Source organism: Coregonus clupeaformis, chromosome 30 (genome assembly GCF_020615455.1).
Source record: "Coregonus clupeaformis isolate EN_2021a chromosome 30, ASM2061545v1, whole genome shotgun sequence".
Classification (NCBI taxonomy): domain Eukaryota; kingdom Metazoa; phylum Chordata; class Actinopteri; order Salmoniformes; family Salmonidae; genus Coregonus; species Coregonus clupeaformis.
The window spans coordinates 9,019,058-9,028,514 of record NC_059221.1 but is presented as its reverse complement, the minus strand read 5'-3'; the positions used below and the strand labels follow the sequence as shown (position 1 = coordinate 9,028,514).

The 9,457-nt window shown below is 40.6% G+C and overlaps 1 pseudogene; it reads left to right on the top strand.

Annotated features, from left to right (window-relative positions):
• The first annotated feature begins 57 nt into the window (after positions 1–57).
• Positions 58–9,317, top strand: LOC121546516 (annotated as a pseudogene).
• Positions 9,318–9,457: the final 140 nt, after the last annotated feature.

Here is a 9,457-nt window from a genome sequence, read left to right as displayed (position 1 = left end):
TAACTAAGTGTCATTTTTTTCACTCCAAACGCTATTAAAGAGACTGTGTCCCTTCAAATGAGGTGTGGCTGTTTCTGCTTCATGTTTTGGGACCGTTGACATTTGTCTGTTAACTTGAATCCATTCCTGCTTTTAGAAGTAACCATTAGGGTGGAAGGTAGACCAGCGGCTGAGAAGATAGACAGTTCGAATCCCGGGCCAAGCACTGGAAAATTAGGGGGAATTGATCTGGCAACTGGAGGGCTGCTGGGTTCACATCCTAGAGACCTTCCCCTAGCGTTGGGCCCTTGAGCAAGGCCATTAACCCCACAACTGGGAGGGGGTGGGTGGGGAGGCACCTCATTCATATTTTAGGTCACTACTAGCAATACAAGGCTTATTGTCCAGCACTACTCATTTGCTTCCAGTCTGACTAAGTAATGACTGGCTGGTGTAATGATGCATATTTAATAAACACATGAATTGCATCCCTATGTAAAGTGGGGGAGCCATCATCAGTGGCACCTGAGCATTTGGTGTGGACACAGGCACACTGTTTTTTTCAGATACTACATGTGAAGACAATGATGTAGCATATCCTAGCCCTGCTGGTAATGCTGGGGTATTTTCAGCATGCCCTACCTGAATAATTGTCTTGCCCAGCCTCTGAGTTTAAACTGGATGGAGAATATATACTGGGAGGACTTTTCGATATTTATCATGCCAGCAGCTCAGTTCTTTACAACACACCGGAGACTGGATTGCTCTCTGTGGGTACTGTAGCATACAATTCAACATACCTTTCCACCTTCAGGGAACTCCCAAATCTGGACCTGGAGAGCAACTAGGTGTGCAGGTTGTTGTTTTTTACAGCCCAACTCTTCCTAAAACTGGTATAAAGAACAATGCAAAAACCCAACTATATTCTTATGAAGCCCTTTTATTAAAATTAAATGTTGCTAAAAGTTCATTTTAAGTGTTTTAATATTAGCCTAATTCAGTGCATCAAATTGTTTAAATAATGGAAACAAAATGTGTTCTTAGTGCATTCAGAAAGTACTCAGACCCCTTGACTTTTTCCACATTTTGTTACGTTACAGCCTTATTCTAAAATTGATTAAATATGTATTTTTTCTCATCAATCTACACACAATACCCCATAATGACAAAGTGAAAACAGGTTTTTAGATTTTTTTGCAAAATTATTAAGAATAAAATACAAAAATGCCTTATTTACATAAGTATTCAGACCCTTTGCCATGATACTCTAAATTGAGCTCAGGTGCATCCTGTTTCCATTGATCATCCTTGAGATGTTTCTACAACTTGATTGGAGGTAAATTCAATTGATTGGACATGGTTGAGAAAGGCACACACCTGTCTATATAAGGTCCCACAGTTGACAGTGCATGTCACAGCAAAATAATCCATGGAATTGTCCGTAGAGCTCCGAGACGGGATTGTGTGAGGGCACAGATCTAGGGAAGGGTACCAAAACATTTCTGCAGCATTGAAGGTCCCCAAGAACACAGTGGCCTCCATCACTCTTAAATGGAAGAAGTTTGGAACCACCAAGACTCTTCCTAGAGCAGGCCGCCCGGCCAAACTGAGCAATCGGGGGAGAAGGCCCTTGGTCAGGGAGGTGACCAAGAACACAATTGTAATTCTGACAGAGCTCCAGAGTTTCTCTGTGGAGATGGGATAACCTTCCAGAAGGACAACCATCTCTGCAGCACTCCACCAATCAGGCCTTTATGGTACAGTGGCCAGACGGAAGCGACTCCTCAGTTAAAGGCAGATGACAGCCCACTTGGAGTTTGCCAAAAGGCACCTAAAGGACTCTGACCATGAGAAACAAGATTCTCTGGTCTGATGAAACCAATATTTAACTCTTTGGCCTGAATGCAAAGTGTCAAGTTATAATCTTCGTAAATTATATCATCGGTAGGATGCAGCTAACAAAAACATATGGAAATGTCTGCTCTACCCAAAATTACAACCAAATAATTGCAGCATTACCGCAAAAATGGAAGAGGAAAGTGGAAGGGGGAAAATGTAATGAACTTGTCTGTCGGCCTTGCATTAAAGAACATAATTGGTTAAAGAAAACTGTGATAAATAACAAAGTATACCAGTTTAATTTAAGGACCAAAGGATTGACAGCCGTCCCATATAGATTGCAAAATATTTGCGAAGAGATTTTTGACGTACCGATCCCATGGCATAGTGTTTATGAACTGATATGCTAAACGACGCCGGATTCAAAACGTATAATTTTTCAATTTAAATTATTATATAAAATTCTTGCTACCAATAGAATGTTATTTATATGGGGGATACAATCTTCCCAGCTCTGCAGATTTTGCTGCGAAGAGACAGAATCATTAGATCATTTGTTTTGGTACTGTCCATTTGTAGCTTGTTTTTGGACACAGATCCAGGAATGGCTAAAGGATTGCAATATTTACCTGGAGCTAACCCTGCAGATAGCATTACTGGGTGATCTGAAAAGTCATAGTCAATCGATCAATAATAAAATAATACTATTAGCAAAAATGTTTATTTCAATTTACAATCTGTAGAAACAATGATAATAGAAAGGTTCAGAACTTTTGTAAAACATCACAGTACAGTTGAAAAATATATGGCAAATATAAATCTAATATGGATGGTGTTAAGAGATAGATGGGAGGTGTTGAATGGAGGTGAAGGATGGGACTAATAACAACTAACAACAACTAATAACAACAAGATAACTAATAATGTAAGCATACTGTGTCCATAATAAGTATATAGGTCGAGAGCTTTTGTGAAAGAGCACAGTTAGAAAGATATGGCATATACAGTGGGGAAAAAAAGTATTTAGTCAGCCACCAATCGTGCATGTTCTCCCACTTAAAAAGATGAGAGAGGCCTGTAATTTTCATCATAGGTACACGTCAACTATGACAGACAAAATGAGGAAAAAAAATCCAGAAAATCACATTGTAGGATTTTTTTTGAATTTATTTGCAAATTATGGTGGAAAATAAGTATTTGGTCAATAACAAAAGTTTCTCAATACTTTGTTATATACCCTTTGTTGGCAATGACACAGGTCAAACGTTTTCTGTAAGTCTTCACAAGGTTTTCACACACTGTTGCTGGTATTTTGGCCCATTCCTCCATGCAGATCTCCTCTAGAGTAGTGATGTTTTGGGGCTGTCGCTGGGCAACACGGACTTTCAACTCCCTCCAAAGATTTTCTATGGGGTTGAGATCTGGAGACTAGCTAGGCCACTCCAGGACCTTGAAATGCTTCTTACGAAGCCACTCCTTCGTTGCCCAGGCGGTGTGTTTGGGATCATTGTCATGCTGAAAGACCCAGCCACGTTTCATCTTCAATGCCCTTGCTGATGGAAGGAGATTTTCACTCAAAATCTCACGATACATGGCCCCATTCATTCTTTCCTTTACACGGATCAGTCGTCCTGGTCCCTTTGCAGAAAAACAGCCCCAAAGCATGATGTTTCCACCCCCATGCTTCACAGTAGGTATGGTGTTCTTTGGATGCAACTCAGCATTCTTTGTCCTCCAAACACGATGAGTTGAGTTTTTACCAAAAAGTTATATTTTGGTTTCATCTGACCATATGACATTCTCCCAATGATCTTCTGGATCATCCAAATGCACTCTAGCAAACTTCAGACGGGCCTGGACATGTACTGGCTTAAGCAGGGGGAAATGTCTTGCACTGCAGGATTTGAGTCCCTAGCGGCGTAGTGTGTTACTGATTGTAGGCTTTGTTACTTTGGTCCCAGCTCTCTGCAGGTCATTCACTAGGTCCCCCCGTGTGGTTCTGGGATATTTGCTCACCGTTCTTGTGATCATTTTGACCCCACGGGGTGAGATCTTGCGTGGAGCCCCAGATCGAGGGAGATTATCAGTGGTCTTGTATGTCTTCCATTTCCTAATAATTGCTCCCACAGTTGATTTCTTCAAACCAAGCTGCTTACCTATTGCAGATTCAGTCTTCCCAGCCTGGTGCAGGTCTACAATTTTGTTTCTGGTGCCCTTTGACAGCTCTTTGGTCTTGGCCATAGTGGAGTTTGGAGTGTGACTGTTTGAGGTTGTGGACAGGTGTCTTTTATACTGATAACAAGCTCAAACAGGTGCCATTAATACCGGTAACGAGTGGAGGACAGAGGAGCCTCTTAAAGAAGAAGTTACAGGTCTGTGAGAGCCAGAAATCTTGCTTGTTTGTAGGTGACCAAATACTTATTTTCCACCATAATTTGCAAATAAATTCATAAAAAATCCTACAATGTGATTTTCTGGATTTTTTTTTCTCAATTTGTCTCTCATAGTTGACGTGTACCTATGATGAAAATTACAGGCCTCTCTCATCTTTTTAAGTGGGAGAACTTGCACAATTGGTGGCTGACTAAATACTTTTTTCCCCCACTGTAGAAGCAAACCGGATGGACATCATGAAAATGATTGGAGAGGTTGAGGGTAGAGGAAGTTCAGGAGTAAAAACAAACAAAATAGAATTATTGTAAAATTGACTGTGTCCATAAAATGTATATAGTATGTATAAGCTGGAAGTAGAGGCCTAAGCATTGTTGTTCACTAGTTTACTCCAATTAGGGAAGGGGTGGTGGGGTTGGAAAGTAATAAAGGGAAATATATTTTAAAAAAGGAAATGTATGTGTATGTATGTATATGTATATGTATGTATGTATATACAGCTGTGGAAAAAATTAAGAGACCACTGCACATTTTTCTTAAATCAGCATCTCTACATTTATGACAGCCATTCCATTCCAGTGTCTGTTGAATTCCAACACAGGCAAACCTCATTCTACTGAATTAGGTACTGATTAGGTGATCACATGAACCAAATCTTATTTAACGAGGAAAATTATAAAAACCATTGCTGTGGTCATCACTATCCTCTTGCAATAGGACCAGCTGGATGGCAAAAACAGTGCTAATAGTACCTCAAAAGTAATATTAATCAAAAAATAACTATTGACCATGCCAAAAGAGTTGAAAAGGAAAGTTTTGAGTGAGGAAAAGAAGGGTTCAATTCTGGCTTTATTGGCAGAGGGATACAGTGTGTCAGGTTGCTTCCATCCTTAAAATTTCAAAGATGGCGGTTCATAAGAACAAGGTCAAGCAGCAGACATTGGGGACAACAAAGCTACAGACCGGCAGAGGGCGAAAACGACTCTCTACTGACCGGGATGACCGCCAACTCATTCGAATGTCACTCAACAACCGTAGGGTCACATCAAGTGACCTACAAAAAGAATGGCAAACGGCAGCTGGGGTGAAGTGCACAGCGAGGACGGTTCGAAACAGGCTCCTAGGGGCAGGGCTGAAGTCGTGCAACGCTAGAAAAAAGCCCTTCATCAATGAGAAGCAAAGAAGAGCCAGGCTGAGGATTGCAAAAGACCATAAGGATTGGACCGTAGAGGACTGGAATAAGGTAATCTTCTCTGATGAGTCCAATTTTCAGCTTTGCCCAACACCTGGTCGTCTAATGGTTAGACGGAGACCTGGAGAGGCCTACAAGCCACCGTGTCTCGCACCCACTGTGAAATTTGGAAGAGGATCGGTGATGATCTGGGGGTGCTTCAGCAAGGCTGGAATCGGGCAGATTTGTCTTTGTGAAGGACGCATGAATCAAGCCACGCACAAGGTTGTCCTGGAAGAAAACTTGCTTCCTTTTGCTCTGACATTGTTCCCCAACTCTGAGGATTGGTTTTTCCAGCAGGACAATGCGCCATGCCACACAGCCAGGTCAATCAAGGTGTGGATGGAGGACCACCAGATCAAGACCCTGTCATGACCAGCCCAATCTCCAGACCTGAACCCCATTGAAACTTCTGGAATGTGATCAAGAGGAAGATGGATGGTCACAAGCCATCAAACAAAGCCGAGCTGCTTGAATTTTTGCGCCAGGAGTGGCATAAAGTCACCCAACATCAATGTGAAAGACTGGTGGAGAGCATGCTAAGACGCATGAAAGCTGTGATTGAAAATCAGGGTTATTCCACCAAATATTGATTTCTGAACTCTTCTTAAGTTAAAACATTAGTATTGTGTTGTTTTAAAATGAACATGAACTTATTTTCTTTGCATTATTCGAGGTATGACAACACTGCATCTTTTTTGTTATTTTGACCAGTTGTCATTTTCTGCAAATAAATGCTCTAAATGACAATATTTTTATTTGGAATTTGGGAGAAATGTTGTCAGTAGTTTATAGAATAAAACAAAAATGTTATTTTTACCCAAACACATACCTATAAATAGTAAAACCAGAGAAACTGATAATTTTGCAGTGGTCTCTTAATTATTTCCGCAGCTGTATATATATATATATATATGCGAGAAAAAACAAACATATGGGGGATTGGAAGTGATGTAGGCAATTACATTGATGGAAGTTACAATCTATCTGCAATATTAAAGCTGATCTACCCCCTAAATAAAAAAAATAAAAAAAAGTGTCAAGTCTGGTGGAAACCTGGCACCATCCCTAAGGTGAAGCATGGTGGTGGCAGCATCATGCTGTGGGGATGGTTTTCAGCGGCAGGGACTGGGAGACTAGTCAGGATCGAGGGAAAGATGAACGGAGAAAAGTACAGAGAGCTCCTTGATGAAAACCTGCTCCAGAGCGCTCAGGACCTCAGACTGGGGTGACGGTTCACCTTCCAACAGGACAACGACTCTAAGCACACAGCCAAGACAACGCAGGAGTGGCTTCGGGACAAGTCTCTGAATGTCCTTGAGTGGCCCAGCCAGAGCCCGGACTGGAACCTGATCTCACATCTGTAGAGACCTGAAAATAGCTGTGCAGCGACGCTCCCCATCCAACCTGACAGAGCTTGAGAGGATCTGCAGAGAAGAATGGGATAAACTCCCCAAGTACAGGTGTGCCAAGCTTGTAGCGTCATACCCAAGAAGACTCGAGGCCATAATCGCTGCCAAAGGTGCTTCAACAAAGTACTGAGTAAAGGGTCTGAATACTCATGTAAATGTGATATTTCAGTTTCTTTTTTTTTCATAAATCTGCCGACATTTCTAAAACCTGTTTTTGCTTTGTCATTATGTACCCCAGGTTTGTGTGTAGATTGATTATCCATTTTATAATAAGGCTGTAACATAATAAAATGTGGAAATGGTCAAGGGGTATGAATACTTTCCGAATGCACTTTATAACACAGTTGACCTAGATCAGGAAAAAACGTTTTATGCATGGCATATCTCATTGCAAAGTTAGGTTTCAGTTTATCAAAAAAATCTGACATCATGGTAGTGATCTTTGCTGATGATGACTGAATATAGTTGCGCAGTGTAGGGAAATGGAGCATTATGTTTGGCCTCAAATCATAGGAGAAAATAACACTTATTTTAATAAAAAGTCAGTTTTGTCAATCATGTCAATAACTGTTTTATTGCTCCCCTGTAGTCCCAAATTATGTCCATTCAATTGATTTAAGATGTCACTAAAAAACTAACATCTAATATGAACTCCTCATCAAACATTTTCGCTTGATATGTGTTGGCTTTCTTGTGGCAGAGAAAAGCAACTATCTCCTCCGTAAACTCACATAGGCTGTTCTCTTGAGAGGATTTAATTTTTTTTGTTCAGTACCTGTACAGAATGCAATTTAGGAAGCTTATTGGTTCTCAATGGGTTAAGGGCTCGATTCAATCCGTAGCGCTGAAGATCCGCGCTTTAGCGTGATTGAAATGTAAAGGCAATGTTCCCTCGTTCTCGGAGACTGCATTCACGTTAAAAGCTGCATATGTCGGCTTAATCGGAAATTACCTTTACATTTCAATTGTGGTATGCAGAGGATCTTCAGCGCTACGGATTGAATCAAGCCCTTTAGTCAAATCAAATCAAATCAAATCAAATTTTATTGGTCACATGCGCCGAATACAACAGGTGCAGACATTACAGTGAAATGCTTACATACAGCCCTAAACCAACAGTGCATTTATTTTAAACAAAAAAAGTAAAAATAAAACAACAACAAAAAAAAAGTGTTGAGAAAACACATGACTTTAGTAACATTAAACCAAATACTTGAGTTGATTGCATTTTGTCCCTATCACTCCCACTGATTTTTAGCAGTGGTTAAAGTTAGCTGAAGTTGTAGAGGCTGTTTAAAGAACAGAACCTTGGATTACAGTTTCTCCTGCCCCATAGACTACTTCCAGGGTGATGAACCACCTAGTGGACAAATAAGTTGAATCAAACTGCATTGTTAAGTGATGAAACATTTCAAATTGCTTATGCCAGTAGTCACACACACGGTTCCTCTTTCCACAGACAGTCATTTACCCTGTCAAGTTATCGGATGTTTCAGGTGATGAGGTTTACTGTACAAGAGATCAATAACTCAAGCCTCATCCTGCCCAATGTATCGCTTGGTTACGAAATACTCAACCACTGCTCAGACGTCTTCAACTTTCAGGCAATCTTGAAATTGATCAATTCAATTTCAGAGGAGCATCAACGAGTATCTGTCCGGTACATTTAGAAGCACGGAATCCGTGACTGTTGCTCCCTTGTTCGCGATGAATCTCATTCCCATGGTAATACATTACATTAGGGCATTTTGATCACATTTTTAAAAGTGTATTAGGGGTACTGGGTGTGCAGGCATTTGTTCCAGCCCTGCTCTAACTTGCTTGATTAGCTGAATCTGTTGTGTTTGAGCAGGGCTGGAACAAAAGCCTGCACTCATAGAAGCTCTCTAGGAGGTGGGTGGGGTAGGTCACAACCCTATTAGGTTATTATTATCCATGTTTGTCTAAAATCAAAATGTCTTTCTTCACAGGTAAATTATTGGTCCTCCAGTTCTGTTTTAAGTGAGAAGAGTAAATATCCCTAATTCCTGCGAACCACACCTAGTAACAAAGACAATACATCTGATCGTTCTGATTATACAGCACTTCAATTGGGACTGGGTTGCTTTCATCAGCAGCAGTGACGAGTACAGTCAAAATGGCCTACAGCTATGCTGAAAGGCATTAAGATCTGTTTGGCTCATTCAGAAGAGCTCAATGAAAAGTCTGATCACTATGAGATCCTTCAAAACTTAGAGAGTCTTAGCATAGAGGTCATTATAGTTTGTACCATGCAGAGAAGTGCTATTGCATTCATGAAATAAGCAATCAAGTACTACATACACAACAAAGTGTGAATCTCAGGCGACACTTGGTCCTTGAACAAGAAACTCCCCAGATTGAGCGGAATCAAGGCGATTGGCACCGTCATTGGGGTAGCAGAGACAGTGGTGCCATTACCTGATTTTAAAGGCCAAGTGCAGTAAGAAACGTGACTGTCCTGTGTTTTATATATACTGAACAAAAATATAAATGCAACATGCAACAATTAAATATATTTTACTGAGTAAAGTTCATATAAGGAAATCAGTCAATTAAAATAAATTCATTAGGCCCTAATCTATGG